The 18,328-nt window shown below is 41.0% G+C and overlaps 1 long non-coding RNA gene across 1 annotated transcript; it reads right to left on the bottom strand.

The window, feature by feature from the left end:
- Positions 1 to 412: 412 nt before the first annotated feature.
- Positions 413 to 17,469, bottom strand: LOC140598985 (uncharacterized). The gene is made up of 3 exons (XR_012001517.1): positions 17,013 to 17,469; positions 16,275 to 16,329; positions 413 to 495 (listed from the first exon to the last, which is right to left on the bottom strand). It is a non-coding gene; the product is annotated as an uncharacterized lncRNA (long non-coding RNA).
- Between the last annotated feature and the right edge of the window lie 859 nt (positions 17,470 to 18,328).

The following is an 18,328-nucleotide window of genomic DNA, read 5'->3' as shown; positions in this document are numbered from 1 at the left end:
ACCATTCACAATCACCAAACCATGGAAACAACCCAAGTAGAAAAATAAAAGGTGGTATATCCACATAGTGGAGTACTATCTGGCCATAGTAAGGAATGAAGTACTGGTGCATGCTACGACATGTATGAACTTTGAGACATTATGTTAAGTGAAAGAAGCCAGTTACACAAGACCATGCATTATGGGATTCCATTTATATAAAATGACTGCAGTGGGCAAATCCCTAAAAACAGAAAGATTAGTGGCTGATAAGCACCGAGGGAGAGGGGAGAGGGGGAGACCTAAAAGGTATAATGCTTCTCTTTGTGGAGCCAAAAATATTCTAAAATGGACTCTGGGGACACCCAGGTGGCTCAGTGGGTTAAGCATCTACCTTCGGCTCAGGTCATGATCCCGGGATCCTGGGATCGAGCCCTGCATCAGGCTCCCTGCTCAGCGGAGGATTCGGTTTCTCCTTCTGCCTCTCCTCCCTGCTAATGCTCTCTCTCTCTCTCCCTGTCAAATAAATAAATAAATAAATAAATAAATAAATAAATAAATAAATAAATAAATAAATTCTTCAAAAAAAATAATAAATTGACTCCGGTGATGGTTGCATGTATCCGTGACTATCCTAAAAACCATTGAATTGTAAGCTCAAAATGGGTCAATTATACAGTATGTGAATTATATCTCAATCTGTTTTAAAGAGAGAAAGAAGCTAAAAATAAACATTTTAAAACACACACACACACACACACACACACACACACACGCAATGTCCTAGGAATCTGGCCACGCTCCTGCTAGATCCAATAGTGATAGTGACTGTTGATGACCATTCCAGTGCTGGAGCTGAAAACAAAGAGTGTGTCAGTCAGAGAAGGTAAGAATGGAACCACATGTCCAAACCCCAAGACAGGGAACTGTGTTAGCATCGTCTGTGACACTGAGAGTCGAGCGGGAGCCGGGACATGAGAGAAGGGGCCAGAGAATGAGGAGAGATGGAGATCACTATGGACTTAGAAGAGTTGCACAACTGCAGCAGCAGCGGCCTAGAGAGCAGGCCTCAGAGTGACTCTGCCATTCACTGGCCACGTGTACAGGCAAGCTTGTCATCTTTCTAGAGCATTCAGTTCCTGCAAAATGGTTACAAACATAACGTTCACCTCATAAGAACCCTTGAGAATTTAATGAAACAAAATAGGTAAGGCTTGTAGTCAGGGCCTGGAAAACAGTACGCAGTCAATAAGTATAAGCTCCTTGAATCTGTGGGAAGCCAAGAGTTTAAAATGAGAAATTTCCAGTTATCAACAAAATGCTATATTAGATGATAAAGGTTTCAAGCTTTTTGAACTTTTGAGTAATTTATACACATTACCACTAATTTAACTTCCTCTGATCCATCAAGAAATACACATGGTTTTTTAAAAACCTCTAGAGAATTATGGTAAATGTCTCCTAAACTAATGATACTGATCTGGCCTCAGTAGCTCAAGCTTAACCATAAAAATAACAAGTTCTTTTACGATGATATTCTAATTAAATATCCCAAACTTTATTCCAGGTATACACAATCCAATATTGGCAGAGCTAATTCAACCAAGAACATTCTAGCCAGTAAATAATAAATTCTCAGAAGCCAAAATTTCCATTTACACCTGTAAATAGAAAATTCAATTTAATGCAAATTGTTAAATAATAAGACCAGTGGGCAATGAACCATACTAAATACATCATATGAAATGGATCAGTCATGCAGCATGGTGACCAGGAAAGAAATTTGTGACACGTTCTGTAGCTAAACGCTACGTGTTTACACACTTGTGCACACACGCACATGTGCACCGAACAAGGTGCAACCACGGAGATACGCATATGAAAAACACAAATTCTGATTGAGTAGGCTGGTTCCATTCCTCTGTGTTTAAAATCTTTTGGTCACCTTCCATGGGATCATCTAACCATGAAGAATGCTATTTTATACAATGCTTGGCAGAGCCGTTGTTAGGAAGAGGAATCCTATAAACGGTTTCATTGAAGCTAAAAATCATTAAGAAGTGGATTCAGGCATGCTCTTTATTAAGACCTCCCCCTTGCGAAAGTTCAGGAGTCACAAATTTTAAAAAGTAGCAAAATACTTATAGAATCCCTCTAGTTGTGAGGCACGTAAGATTAAAATCTCTCAACGTAGATAAATTTTTCCTACCCTAATCGGGACAATAAGACCTAGCTTAGGCTTCAGAGAATTTGGAGGTCATTCAAGGGGCCAGATTTAGGATGTCTCTTACAGTGTGCCTAGAGAGCAAGGGACTTGGTGGGAGAAAACTTTGGAAGAAAGTAGGTTTGGTTTCTAAACATTTCCCAGCTCACTCTCTCTTTAAATAAAACATCGTGCATCTGAGCTTAGAAACAACTTAAAAGAAAAAAAGTAACATGGATCATCTTTCACCCTAGTCACCAAGGCGCTGACACCCTAACATAGGCTGTTAGAACAAGAGAGTAAAATCCTTCATGCTGATGTAACACTTTGCTTTTTGAGTTCCTCAAGTCTGAAGAGTATGCAGACAAAAAGCCAAGCAAATCTTAGCAGCAGATTTTTTTTTCCATATGTGTTTGTGAAGTACCTATTTGCCAGGAGCTGAGGTATTTCACAGGAAGCAGGACGTTCCGGCTAAAAGTAGGAAATGCCAGGTGTGCCTCGACACGTTGGTCACCTGAAGTGTTTGTCAATAAAAGACTGAAGCTGGCGTATAATCATATGATTCAACGTGACATACACATCAAATCAACACACATTACACTGAAATAATTTTTAAATAATGGCATTCAAAAATGAAAATGCAAAATGTTCAGCTGAACGATATACCAATTATTTGTTCATTTTCCTCCATACCCTTTAGTTACTTCTATTTCAATGAGCTTCTGTCAAATATTTTCTTTTTAAAGATTTTATCTATTCATGAGAGACACAGAGAGAGACAGGTAGAGACACAGGCAGAGGGAGAAGCAGGCTCCATGCAGGAGCCCAATGTGGGACTCGATCCCGGAACCCCGGGATCACGCCCTGAACTGAAGACAAACACTCAACCACTGAGCCACCCAGGCGTCCCTAGCTCCTGTCAAATCTTAACGGAAATTTTCAGGTGTATTTTCTAATCAGAAGGACCCACGGTCAACCTAAGAATTCACCCCAAGTCCACTGGTCCCCCATAATCTGGAAAATATTGCAAAAAGAGTTTTAATGTAAAATTATTTCTATTCTGATTCAGAGAACTGATTCTATTTTTTAAATAATTCAACTCAAATTTATGTTAGCCTGAAATATTAATATGAATAAGGAAGCAAATATTCTCTGGAATATGGCTTTAACCCAACCAAAATAAAACATCAGATCCTTGTCTTTATTATATCACTTAAGCTTAGAATTTTCTTCTTGCTAAGAAGTTTTTAAGAAAACTAATACAATGAAAGAAAGTTTTTATATTTATCCACTTTAGTCACTCCCCACTTAAATCTTCACATCTTTAAGAAAGATGAAAATGTAGATTAGCAAAATAATAGTTGTTTCTAAAATCATTGTAGGTGTATTTGATTCCTTCCAAGTTTCTAATGATTTCTGCTATATTTTGTTAGTGAAATACTTCATGTGATTAATTATGAAGTAGTGATAATGTAGGACTACTTCATCCAAAGATCTACTAGCATATGGAAAACACTGCAAATTACCAAATAAGTCCATTGAGTGAAACATAAAGTAAAAATGAGTTTAAGAGACAGCTGGACATGTTTATGTAGGCAAAGGGGTTGGAAGATATGCTGACAACACAGAGAGGTGTGTTGCAACAAACTTGAAGGAGACAGGCCATTGGGCCAACCATCCCTTTTCTATCCAGGAATTCCTTATGTTCTCATTAGTGTCTCACATCTGGACAGCTGCATTATTACAATCTGGCCCTTAACTTGAGTCAATGAAAGAGTTTGGTGTCTCAATTTCATTCTTCCTTTACATATTAAACACACACACACACACACACACACACGTTTCAACTTTTGTTCAAGGAAGCATTTCATGTCCAGATGTCAGATTTTTGTGACTCATGGCCAAGGAGAGAGAAGGGCTCTGTGAACAAGCTTGTTCTGATCATATCCACCTCTGTCTGATACAAGTACATATTCATGGCACCTCACTTTCATAAACACAACATTCTAAACAGTTCTTTGAATGACCACCTTCAGTACTGGGTTAGGCCTCAAGCTTCCATAGCTCAGTTTCTTGGGAAGAAAAAAAAAAGGTTTTAAGGGTTACAGAAAAAGGGCAGTTCTCTTCATTCCTTTATCTTTCCTCATCTTTTAAAATATGTGGTTAGGAAAGATTTTGTACAGGATTGGTTGGGAGCCAAGAGTTTCACTGACCCTGTTAGTCATTGCCATTTCACATTTCTTGCCTCAGGAACTGGTTGAGCTTTTGAACGCATTCATATTTTAATTCATGTGATGTGAGCATAACCTGCATCTGAATATAAATACCAAACACCTGCATTGGCACTATACAAGCAACACACACGTGGATCCCCTCTGTCGCATTTGCTCTCAATCATGGTCCTCATTAGGTTGGTGCTATTATCTTATGTTTTTAGATGTAGAAATTAAGGCCCAATGAGAATCACTTGCCCAAGGAGTAAGTGGTCGAGTTAAGGCCTCGGCTGTGTAGCTCTGCCCTTTATATTTACATTCATATTTATAAATATGTATTTATACACACATGCGCACACACACACGGGAATGTAGACTTAAGAGTGAACTTATATTCAAGCAGAAAATAAAGTACCATCTTTAATGTGATTTTTTTTTAAATAAAGTTGAGCAAAAGCACAAACAAATGGTGAGTTTATATCCATTGCATTCACTTCTAAAGACCTAATCCATTACATGGGAACAACATACACAGATGTGCTATGTAGTTCCCACAAGTGAGGAGGAAAGATGCCCAGGGGAAAGGTATTCATGCATTCACTAAGTAAAGACTTATCTGTAGTTTTGCTATCATTTTTTGTTGTTGTGGTTCTAGGTCAAAAGAAAAAAATTATAACCATCAGAGTCAATAGGTCAAAAGAAAAAAATTATGACCATCAGAGTCAATAAACCAAAATACTGAAGTTGTTTATATTTGTTTAAATCTCAAGAATCATACCTTTCACAGGAAAAACCCAAGCACTACCCATATTCTAATGAACTGACACTGAAAATAATATCATCCCAATGAAAGCCACATCCACACTCAAAAGCTATGAATTGTTCTTGGTGCACACAGTGACCTTATTTGGTATTTGGGCATCACAGATAGCATTGGATTACAAAGAGATGAGAGAGAGAGAGAGGAGCTATGGTGGCAGGAAGAGGTCACTGAGGAAACAGAGACCCAGCCTGACAGCTAGGAAGCATAAAGACACCCTAAAGCCACGGAAGGAGCAGCGCCCCCCAACACCCAATCCCTTCTGATTACTCATTGTACCTGCTTTGGCGTCCATTCCATTCTTTGCTTCTCTCCTGGAACAAGTGCCCTGGCCCGAACCCCAGTTTGATGCTCCTCCCGTGATAATCTTTCTGGCCCTTGCCAGGATCCTCCTGTCAGTGATGAGAGCCTATCCATGAGACCCAGCAGCTGACTGGGGTCCTATTTCAACTGAAACAGAACCCCCAGAAAGTCAGAGATACTGCCTCATACTTGGCAAGAAGAGCCACCCACCGCCCACCAGAATGAGCCCTGGGTATTGAGGTCAGCCTCTCCTGAGCTTGGTGCATCAAAGCCCTCCGGCTATTGTCATTGGCACATTGGCCTCCCTCCCTGAAGCTGTGACACTAGGCTTTCTCCTCTCTCCCTCTCAGCCTGCTCTGAGGTCCCAACATGCCTTTAGCCCAGCCTGGGTTATAACATGTCACAGGTGATTTAAACTAATTTCAGTGGTGGTTAATGGATTTCAAAGACCTGACCTTTCGTGCATTAGGAAGATCTACTCTTGCCTTCACTTTATTTTGTAGCTATCATTTGGCTGGATGAGCCTGCTGTCTATACTCCCAACAGCATTCATCACGCACGGTCTGTCTTCCCTGCCAGCCTGCAAAGATCAGGTCTGTCTTGATCATTGTTGGACCCTTATTCTCAGCTTGGAGCCCAACACGTAGTAGGCAACTGGTAAGCGTTTGCTGAATGAATAACTAGGTGATACATGTGTGTAACTGGCAAGCAATTCATTAGTTTAGGAAATTAAGTGCCCAGTCACATATCTGAATTTTTTAATTGGCTGATACTCCTGATGCACTAGCCCACACATTTGAACTTTAATATATTTACACATAGGACATACTTTGAAAAGCCTTTTAACCAATTTCTAGGGGTAGGTAGGAGGAAGGTCATAAATATCTTTGCATTCAGTTGTTGCTTCATAGTATATGCAGAATTCATTTTGTATTACTGACCTCTTTATTTTATTTTATTTTTATTTTTTATATTACTGACCTCTTAAGAGTAACTCAAAGCACCAATAAGTAATGTTTTTATCTACCATCCTAACTTACGTGAAATTTTTTCCCCTTCAGAAGAGTATCTGCCAAATTTGCTTTATAAAATTTTAAGTCAACAGAAGTAAAAGACCAGTCCCTTTATTGACAGTGGTAGCATTTTCATTCAACAACAGAACCATAATAAATATACCTTTCCTTGGTCTTCACATTAATCAGAAAAAAATTCTAGAAAATTACCGGTAAGATTTAAAGAGATGGTGTCATTATGTTTACTTAAAGCTAAGTATCTTATGACTTTATGACAAAGGGAAGAAATTATTTTTAAATGTTCAGTCTCTTGGACAGCCTGGGTGGCCCAGGGGCTTAGTGCCGCCTTCAGCCCAGGGTGTCATCCTGGAGACCCAGGATTGAGTCCCATGTCGGGCTCCCTGCATGGAGCCTGCTTCTCCCTCTGCCTGTGTCTCTGCCTCTCTCTCTGGGTCTCTCATGAATAAATAAATAAAATCTTTGGGAAAAAAATTTAATTAATAAATAAATGTTCAGTCTCTATATGATCCCTGCTGTCCCTACTCCCCCATCTCAAATAAACCAAAATAATCTTCCAATTTTGCTCCCAAACTACTCTCTTGTTCTGATTTGGTGTCTTTATGTACTAAAGACAAGTGACAAACCAAGAGGAACTTTCTTCAGGTTGCTCTCCTAAAACCAAGGCTCCCTTTCTAATAAGTACACATAAAGGTATCAGGACTAATCTGAGTCACAGGACAGAGTTCAATTCAACTTTGACAGTGGCCCCTGGTGATCCTGAGCCAGTCCTTTCAACACCCTATTTCCTCATCTGTCACATAAGAATACTAAAATTTGCTCTTTGCCAGTTTCACAAAGACGCTTCCATATCTGAAACATACTTGGGACTTCCAAAATGGGTTTGATTATTTTGTCTTACTCCATCAAAATCTTAATTTCCTGCTTTTCCAAATTGGGCATAATAATATCTGCCAACCTTGAAAGTTTATTGTAAGGATCAAGTGAAGATAATACATATGTAAAAGCTTTGAAATTTGAAAATGTTTTACATGTGAAAGTTATTTTTATGTGAATACTTTTGCAAATGCATGTCTAAACTAAATATAAGTTATTCAAAACTACAACGAGACCTTTCCAACTTTTGGGTCCCCTATTAATATGAAGCGCAGGGAGGTTATAGTGCTCCTGTGGCTAAATGCAGTGTCTGTGGAATGTGCATGGACTTGGAGTTCTTGGTCCAGAGGTGAAAATTAGCTCAGACCATGATATTCATATTCACTTCAAAATGTATTTTTAAGTGTCCACCGTATGCCAGATACTTACTAGGAATTGAGGCTGTGTCTTAGCTCAGACCACTACAACAAAATACCATCAACTGGGTGGCTTAAACGATAGGCATTCGGGGGGCTTCCTGTGGCTCAGCGGTTTGGTAGGTTTGGTACCTGCATCGGCCCAGGGTGTGATCCTGGAGTCCCAAGATCAAGTCCCCGCATTCAGTTCCCTGCAGGGAGCCTGCTTCTCCCTCTGCCTGTGTCTCTGCCTCTGTGTGTGTGTGTGTGTGTGTGTGTGTGTGTGTGTGTGTGTCACGAATAAATAAATAAAATCTTTAAAAAAAAACAATAGGTATTTGGTTCTTACAGTTCTGAGAGCTAGGAATTCTAAATTTGAGGTGTCAGGGGATTCACTTCCTGGGGAGAACTGGTTCCCTGGCTTGCAGATGCCACTTTTGCTCTGTGCTCATGTACCCTTTCCTGGTACATGTGCATGAGAAGAGCAAGTTCTTCTTACAAGGGCACTGATCTCACCGTGGGCACCCCACCCTAATGACCTCATCTCAACCTAATTACCTCCCAAATGCCCTACCTCCGTATGCCATCACATCGGGAATTGGGCCTTCAATTTTGAAGAAATTTGAATTCAAGTTTCTTCAAAATTCTTCAACGAATTTTGGGAGATACAGCATTCAGCCCATAATAGGATATAAAGATGAATATGACAGCGTCCCTGGCCTCACAGAAGCTTTACCCTGGTTAAAAGTAGACATATAAGGGCAGCAGTGCAGAGTGCTAAGTGCTATGAGGACACGGAAGACTCAGCCTCAGGATCCCAGAGGGAGTTGACATGTGAGCTGAGTTAAAGAATGAACACAGACGTCAGCCAAAGGAAGGGACAGGAGAGAATATTCCCAGTAAATAGCACAGGCGAAGTCTCTAACATTGGAAATGATATGATTTGTTTAGGGGAAAATACAAACAACAGTACAAAAATGTAATGTGCCATCTGAAGACTGGCAGGAGAGGAAAGTGAAGGAGGGAACATGTTCCATCTAAGAAGGCCTCACGTGCAGGACTAAAGAACCCGTGTTTTACGGCACTGGCACTAGGCCTGCCCACAGGATTCAGACCCCGGGGATGGGCACAATTAACTTGGCCCGCCTTCTTGGATTTTCAATTTTTCCCAAAACTATGGTAGAGAAGCAAAGGTTGAAATGGACTATCATTTTTAGATGATAGTCATAAATTTTAAAAAAGCCATCTTCAGGGTTCCATCTTTGGGGTTGGGTGCGTTTGAGAAGCACCAATGATGCACCATGATGTCGTGGAGAACTGCTAATGGCTTTTAGGCTCAGCAGGGACACAGTCAAATACATGTTCCAGATCACTCGCTCACTCTGGGGATGGTGTGAAGAATAGATACGAGGGAGGAAAGACGGGAAATAGGAAAGCCAGCTGGGAGGTGGGCATGGCCTTCTAGGAAAGAGAGGCTGAGTACCTGAAATAGGGCAGGGATAGAAGTGTGGGGGATTTGGGGAATCTGAGCCCATTTGAGGAACTTGTCGAGGTAAGATCGTTAGCATTTTCTGAGCGATTAAGGACAGCCTTGTGTAAAAAGAGAGGAGTCACAAGTCACCCCCAGAATTTTTGGGCTTGGATGACTGGATGGACAGCTGTGCCGTTAGCAAGCTGCAGAAGACAGAAGGATGTGGAAAGTTAGAAGATTAGGACTTCAACTCTGACTGTGTACATTTCAATATTACCCAGAAAATCCAGGTGAGGATGCTCAGACTTCATCCTGATGCCCTGCTCTGATTCTCCTGCGAAAAGCATTTGCAAGGTGGTCAGAATTAGTGGGGCATTTGGCTTTATCTGCTTCCCCACGTCGGCTGGCCATCTCTAGAGCTCCTGTATGATCCAGCCAGGCTCCTCCACTGTTTTCTCTGATGCCTGTCAACGCCTACAACAGAGTAGTGACTGCCTCAGTGTGGTTTTCTTAGAGAAGCACCAACCCAGTTCTGTAGAGTCCCGCAGCTTCCTAACCTTTTCAATAACACACCGTGTGTCGCTGGCATGATGACTACTTGTAAATAAGTAACCCGAAAGAAAATTCATTATCATACCATCCACCATTCCCTCAGCCTTCTGCGTCCTTATTTCTGAACTTTATTTTACCTCCAACAACTTCATTTCCAATCTAGCTCCTGGCTTCCCAATTATAACAAAACAAATACTGATCTCAGGTGGGGAATAAGCATCAGAAACAGATGAACTCATAAGACAAAAATCTTATGTCTCTGTCCTCCTGTTTTCATGCAAATGTCCCCAGTAATTAAATCAGGAAAAGAAAATGTAGCAAAAACATATCAGCCAAATGGTTTCAAAATTTCAAAAGAAGCTGTAAATATGGTCCTTTTTAGAAGATCAGGTTCTAACTAGAGTATGAGAAAGGGTAACAGTTGTTCTGATGAAGCAGTTTTTAAATTCTTGTCAGTGATTTAAAGAGAGATAACTGATGTATGTTGAAGAAGCTGGCAAGATTTTTAAATAGTTCGGACGCTACAGGGAGCATTTTTTTTTCTTAAAGCAATGTACTCAGAAGTGTTGGCAAGATTTTATTTGAACGTAGCAGTGCTTATGTGAGGAAGTTATTTTGAATTACCCTAGTATAAATATGTATGACTTTATTTGTATTGAAAATTTCCTTTGCAAGTGAGTGACTGAGGGACTGTTATATCTCTATTGCCTGGTAAATGATTTTGGTATTTCATTTTGGAAATAAAATCTTATCCTCTGAATTTGAAAATAATATCAGGATCCTGTTTATGACCACAGGTGATTTTTGCACCTACATTAATACCTTTCGACTCTGACTTGCCATGTGGAACAAATGGCATCTGTTGTCTTACGCCTGGCTTTTTTTATACAGTATTCATGCATGCATGCATTCATTCATTCCACAGACATTTTTCTGCACCTCTCAGGCATCCAGCTCCATGCTAGGCACTGGGCATACAGCAATACTATTGAACTGACCTTCCTTACGATAGTTCAGGAAAATGTTATGTTTCCTCTGGGTGGTTTTCTGCAATATAGTAGAAATTTCCAATCTTCGCATTATAGCTTACTATTTAAAAGCTAAGCCTGTTGAAGGCTGTGGGCAAGACTGTCTTTGAAAGACAGTTTTTCCTCTGCACAGAGAGCACCAAAAGTAAGGTAAGAAGAGGTGAAGGCCCGAAATAGGGCCCGAAGCAGAGGGAAGAACAGAGAGGGAAGGGTCCTGGAGAAAGAAAGCATCGTAAATAGGGCTCACACTTTTCACCTCAAGACCTTTGAGCAACCAGTTACTGTTCTACATGAAAATGAAACTGCTGGCAGGAAAATCACCTAGCCCATTGGCTGATGGAGCCTGTTCATTTACTTAAAGGAGAAACAAAACACAATTCCTCGTCCTCTCTGTTTTCCTAATTTAGCGATTGTGTGGTATTAGCAGGTGAAGAGATCAACTTGACACTTGCCTTTATAAACAAACCATACTTGTACTAGTCCGATCCATTTCCTCCTTGTGATTTCTTTCCTTTTTCAGGAAAAGCCTCTTATTAAACTTTAATATATTTACTTAAAAATCAACCATGAAAAGATTCATCAGAGTCATTTAAAGAGAAAGACAAATATACATACAGAATTCTGCGCATGCCCCTTCATTGATTGTAGCTCACGTGTAAAACTGGAATAAGACAGGTTGCGTTAAATAATGTAAGTGTGTGTGGGTCAATGTGTCCATGGTCCCTGCCTGCTACCCTCCTCTATCCTCATCCTTATTCCAAGCCATTACAAGTGAGAAAGAGGAGATGGCTTTATTTCCCTTTAAAGCTCCTTAATGCATGGGAGATTCCACAAAAAAACAACAAATATTTATTATCTAGTAGGCACCGTTCTGGGGGGATTGAGAAAGATGCATCAATGATAGATCGCCTTCCTCTGTCAAACAAATTACTATTTAGAAACCCTAAATGAAGCAATGATTAAACATTTCCAAGTGATGGTGCTTTGCTTCGATATCATAAAACACATTACTTTGCCCCAACTCAAAGTTCAAAGTGATTTCAAATGCCATTTACAAGCATACTTCTCCCAATCCTAGATATTTCCCTCAACTACCCAAGAACCCGCCCTAGCAGAAGCAGAACTTCGATAGAGATCATCTTTACCCAAGGACCATGACAAACTATTGTAAATAATTTTCCAATATCCTATATAAATTCTAGATTTGGTAGGTTATACTATACTTTGGGATCATACTGATTCCTCTAAACTGAAATTCTAAATACTTACTAGATAGAGACATTAAGGTTTAAAAGAATGAAGTTTAATTTTTCCTTCTTGTTTTGAAAGGCCAAGATTTTTTTGTGAACATGCAGTTTTGTTCTGTCCCTCTTGTCTAGAAGGGTGCTAGCTATGTGCCAAGAACAACAGGTAAGCCAGCTGCCCTCAACCCGGAAAAATGCCACAGGATTCATACTTACAGCTCTACAATGGCCAAGGAAAAACCTAATAGGAGCAGACTGTGTGTGTGTGTGTGTGTGTGTGTGTGTGTAGCAAAGTTAGTTGCAGAGAGAGAAAGAAGCCTGGTTTGCACTTAGTGGGAACCACTGGGACAATATGCTCCCTGTGTCCACAGCCCAGTCCTCCCCTGACACCCTCCTTTCCAGGGCATAGGGTAGAAAAGTCACATACACAGTAGATCATGCCAGGACCTGCTGGCACAACCCCACTCCCAAATGTGCAGGCAGGAGAGTGAAGCAACAATGTCTGTCCTATATACATAGTCTTACTTTTTTTTTATTTTTATATATATTTTAAATTTTATTTATTTATTTGTGAGAGACACAGAGAGAGACAGAGACATGGGCAGAGGGAGAAGCAGGCTACCCGCGGGGAGCCCGATGGGGGATTCCATCCCAGGACCCTGGGATCACGCCTTGAGCCAAAGGCAGATGCTCAACCACTGAGCCACCCAGGTGCCCCTATTTTTATTTTTTTAAGTAGATGTTTCAGGCCTCCAGCTGAGGGCCTAGAAGAAGATACCCCAGGCAAACTTTCTCAGTGCTATTCTATCCTTTCAATGCTCTCGAGTTTGCATAAGAGCAAGCAAAGAGCTTTGGACAATGTGAAGACCCTCTTCCTTCTCCCTTGAGTATAGGATCTCTGACGCTTTCTGACCACGCTCGGCTGGCCACAGGACTGCTTTCTCCCTTGCCAAGTCGCGTAGCGAGAATGAAGTGGGAAAATATTTTTTCCTTTACAATAACAAATGGACATGTGAAATAGATAATCTTAGAGGCTAGTATCATGAAATTCCGTGTTATTTTTCTTTTATTTTTTTGAAGATTTCATTTATTAATTTAGAGAGAAAGAGCAGTAGGGAGAGGCAAAGGGAGGGGGAGAGAGAGAGGCAGAGAGAGCATCCCAAGCAGACTTGTCTGGGCCCAGTGTGCAGCCTGATGTGGGGCTTGATCCCATGACCCCAAGATCACGACCTGAGTGGAAACCAACTCTCAGACACTTAACTGACCGAGCCACCCAGGCACCCCTCCACGTATTTTTCTAACTTTATTATCAGTAAGCATTAATTTCTGTATAATGAAAGAACCAGTTACAAAATTCCTAGTAGAGTCATAAAATAAATAACAATAAGATAATTAAAATAATAAAATAAATAGCTAAAAGACATGCTACATCTACTCTGCTTTTTTTTATAATTTAACTTCATATATTATTCAGATAAGTCATGGGAAGGAATTCCTATTTATTGATATGCATATCCGGTATCAGACATTTTACATATATGCTTATATTTTTTCACCACAACCAGCTAAAACCTAAGTATTCTTTTACTCTTTCTTTTTTTAAAGTAATCTTTATGCCCAACGTGGGGCTCAAACCCACAACCCCAAGATCAAGAGTCACATGTTCTACCGACTAAGCCAGCCAGGCACCCTTTTTTTGCTCATTTTTACATTGAGGTTCAGGGGCCCCTGGGTGGCTCAGTGGTTGAGCATCTGCCTTTGGCTCAGGTCATGATCCCAGGGTCCTGGGATCGAGTCCCACCTCAGGTTCCCCAAGGGGAGCCTCCTCCCTCTGCCTATATCTCTACCTTTCTCTGTGTGTCTCTCATGAATAAATAAAATCTTAAAATAAAATAAAATGAAGTTCATAGGGGTTTAATATCTTGTCCTCAATATGAAATCAGTACACACAAAGCAGGGAATCAAGTCCAATTCATCTAATTCCAAAATCTGTATCTTTGCCATTGTAATACGCTATCATCGAGGAGGATACAAAGAATCTACAGACAAATACACTGATGTCCAGTTTGCAGTCAACAAGAGATTTAAAAGTTGTATAAGAAATAAAAACTGCTCTCAGATATGCCTGTATCACGATCTTCATCACTAACTTGTCCTGCTCTTAGGCCCAACACCAGAGCCAGGGCGAGCTAGGAGGAGCCTACACATGGGAGCTTTTCCTGAGCTGAGGGCCCTGGAAAGGAGACTGAGCCGACCCGTGAAGCCACAGTCAGCAAAGCTAGAGAAAGCATTTGACCCGAGCATTTGACTTGAGTCAACGCTGGAACTAGAAAAATGAGCCTAAGTATGAGGTCCAAAAGGCAAATTAAGCCATACATGGCAAAACAAGTACGAACCCAATCCCCCAGGAAGATTCCCAGGAAGTGGCTCACAATCCGGCGTACAGAGTGGGTGGGCACAAGTGGTTTAGAAGGGTATCTGCGAAAGGTGAGATGATGGTGGGGAGCCCCTGTGCATGGTGTTTGCCGTGAATGCGGACCTGACGCATTCAAAGGCCCACACAGAGCCAGACACTTGGATTTTAGAGAAAGTCATCGAGTCTCCCTACATCACATCTAAAACTGCCAGGCCTAGAGAAGCAGCTTGTTGTCTTTCTTAGCTATTATTATTTCATAGTCATGATTATTGTGGAGAAGACAATTGTTGAGGAGGAGGTTTTTACATTTAAGTACCTGAAACAACTCTGGAAAAAGAAAAAGAAAGAAATCACTCCTAAAGTGGTGCAAAATTAGGACCGAGTAGAGTACAAAGTTTATAATTTTGACTTTTCAACAGAATAAGCACTATTAAAGAAACCGCAAAGCAGTATAAAGTCGTTTCCAGGCCACCAGACCATCTGTAGGTATAGACAATTGCTGGTCCCATTTCCCTGTAAAAAGGAAAAAAGAAAAAGGTACAGGGTACTCTGAGCCCCTAGGCTGATGTCCAAATGGCCCTTTTGGTGGTTTTGACCTACAAGGAGTATGGAATGAATCCTTTGAGAAAGGAAACAATTAAGGGACACTTTGAGTGTTTTGAGGAGTCAAAGAAAATAACAACAACAAAAAGCCATCAGTACTGGGATTAAAAATTAGACAATAGTTTTTCCCCCTTAGCATTCGCACTGATTTTTCAGCTTTTGCATCAAGAAGAAAATCTGGCCTTGTGGATGTTTGAAAGACTAGGGATTTCATTTTCCACTTAATAAACTGATTTTCTCCCCAACTATAGGTACTTGGAATTAGCACAAACCCCAGGATAACTACAATTCCAAAAGGGAATGTTCAGTTCATTATGAATGGTCTTACAGCAAATAGTGCTCTCTGGCAGCCAAATTCCTGGCCTCCAAATTTGTAAATTTGCCCTTTTTTTTTTCCTCTCACACTTCTTACTCAAGACCGCTTCTGAGCTTTTGCACATTTAACCCTTACACCCAAAGATAGCATGTTACTGAACAACACGAGAAACTTCAAGTTTATACACTTGGATTAAAAGAAGTCTGATATTTATAACCAAGTTATGACCGTCTTGAATACAATAAATTAACTAACACGGTAAAGAAATACTGTATTTATTCTCACGTCTATGGTTACGCATCCTTTGAACAGGTCTAAAGAATCATGAACCAGCCATAAATCTTATGATGTTTACCATTTTATTTCTTCACTTAATGACACAGCACTTGTTTCTCAATAGAAAAATTATGAATGATACTAAAAGTTAAATAGTTGTTTTTAGTAGTCAAAATTAATTTATACTGTCTTTAATCAATCCGTTGTGTTCCATGTTATTTTTTTCAACTTTTCATCATCATAATAATGAAGCTCCATTATAATGAGGTTTCGTGTATTACTTCATTTGATTCCCAATAAAACCCCTAAAGAATGAACACTATTAGTGTACCCACATTGTTGGTAACGAAACAAATTTAGAGTCAATTGCCTGTCATCATACAGGTAGAAATCTGCCCTGCTAGTATTGGAAATAGATTATCTCAAACTTCACCTGACACAGGGGTATAAAAATTCCAGGGACATATTTGTGTGATCGTTTTTAAATAACTTTAAATCAGCCTATACATTAATAAGTAAAAAAAAAAAAAAAAAAAAAGTAAAATTACCTTAAGGACCATGGCTTAATTATTTGTCAACTGTCTCAATGTTCCACTTTTTGACCTGTATAAATAGACATAACCAAAAAGTACAATGATCAAATTTTAGTAGAAAAATATGGTGCACAATTCATGCATATCTCTGCATTTGGGGAAGAGAGTGAGTTGATTTTACCCAGGATATTGTTTTACCTAATTAATTGTAGTTTTGTCACATAGTTGTATGTGATTGCTACATAAATGGTTTACAAATTGTTAAAAGAAGTTGTATGGATATCTAGAAAGAATTCTATAACTCAATAGACTTACACAAATGTCAAAGAGAAATTTTATATTAAAATGTTACTTTGTTTCTTTGTCCTGAGAGAATGATTTAAGAAAAAAAAACAGTTAAAATCTAGCATTAGATATGCAAATATGTGTTCAGATCAGAGATACCAAAATTATTCAAATGATTAATTATTCATCATAAAATGTCAATTAATAATTATGAAGCATAAAAGGCATCTTTCTAATGCATCTTTATTTTTCTTGGCCTAAAAAAGCAGCTTAATATACATGTTCAATTGACTTCTAACAAGTTCTAAAAATGCAACAAAGTAAACAAATTGTAAACAAGTGCAAACTCTGAATCTTAATAAGTGAACACAAATGTGCTCAAAATGAATGAAAGACAAAAAAAAAAAAAATAAGGAAAACAAAAACCATAGCCACACTCATGACATATGCAGCCCCGGTTTCACTCACCTGCTAGGTAATGGGGCAACCTGGCCAAGAAACCGGCCCAACAACTCAAGTTGTGAATTTGTTTGGCAAGTACAAAATACACCCGTTTCTCTCTGAAGTGATCGATCTTTGTGGGGAGGAGGATGCTCTGGGAATTTTTTTTTATACTTTCTGAATAAACATTAAAAGATAAGGCACGGTTTCAGTTTCCTTAAATCACTTATCATAATTTCTAAAGTCTGTTGAGTACTGGTAAGAGATCTCCATCAATGAGCATCTTTCTTCACATCGCTTTCATTGTCAATAATTTCCCCATATCAAGCATATTAATTTTTTCCAGGAAGATCATATCATCTTTAAAAAAAAAAATCAGTTTGGGCCGATATGATTCAGAATCAGAAGCCATTCGATGACCAAAGATATTGGTTCATATTTATGATCATGATTTACTCTTCAGGGACACCTGGTGAACTTGCTCTCTGGTGACCCGGGGTGGGGGTGGGGGGGAGTTCTTTGAGTTGAGGCGTCCCCGACCTCCTGCTGGTGGATGGATTACATCAACACCGAGTGTTCAAAAACTAGATGATAAATCTGGGCAACATAAAGGAGGCACAAAAGAATCCGAGGAAGAGAGAGAGAGATGGAGATGGAGAGATGGAGAGATGGAGAGAGGGAGAGATGGAGAGAGAGGGAGGATGCTAAGAAACAAAACCAGAGATTGCAAAAGGGAGATAATGGGATTAAAAGAAAGGAGAATGTAGGCGATGCAATTGGAAAAGAATTTCAAGAAATCCAGGAGAAAGGCCCGGGAGGGCGGACAGGAGGCCGGAGGGGGTGGGGGGTGCCGTGTCCGCGCGCCCCCGCGCCCCCGCGCCCCCGCGCCCCCCGCGCCCCCGCGCCCCCCGCGCCCCGCCCTGCCAGCCCAGGGGGCCCCCTCCCCGGGCCCGCGTCGCCTCCAAGTTGCTCCAAGTTTCCAGGCGGCTCCCGCGGGGCCCCTTCCCGTCCCCGCCCCCCTCCCTCGGCGAGATTGACAGTCGCGTGGAGGAGGCTTTTCCAGGCGCAGCCTTTCTCATGGTAATCAGCCCCCGGCATCACCTCCCGGCCGCCGCCGCTGCGCTCCCCGCGCGGCCCGCGGACCCCGGGACCGGAAACGGGGCGGCGGGCGGGGAGCGGGCCCGGGGCGACCCAGGTCAGCTGACCCGCGGGCGGGGGCGGGGGCGGGGGGCGCGGGGCGCGGGGCCGCACCCCTCCCCGGGCCTCCCCGCCCCCTGACCCTGCGCGCGGAGGGAGGGGCCGGAGCCGGAGAGGAGCTGGAGCCGGGGCCGGAGCCGGGGCCG

Source organism: Vulpes vulpes, chromosome 5 (assembly GCF_048418805.1).
Source record: "Vulpes vulpes isolate BD-2025 chromosome 5, VulVul3, whole genome shotgun sequence".
NCBI lineage: Eukaryota > Metazoa > Chordata > Mammalia > Carnivora > Canidae > Vulpes > Vulpes vulpes.
Note: the sequence above shows the minus strand (reverse complement) of the source record. Positions and strands in the feature narration are given on the sequence as shown.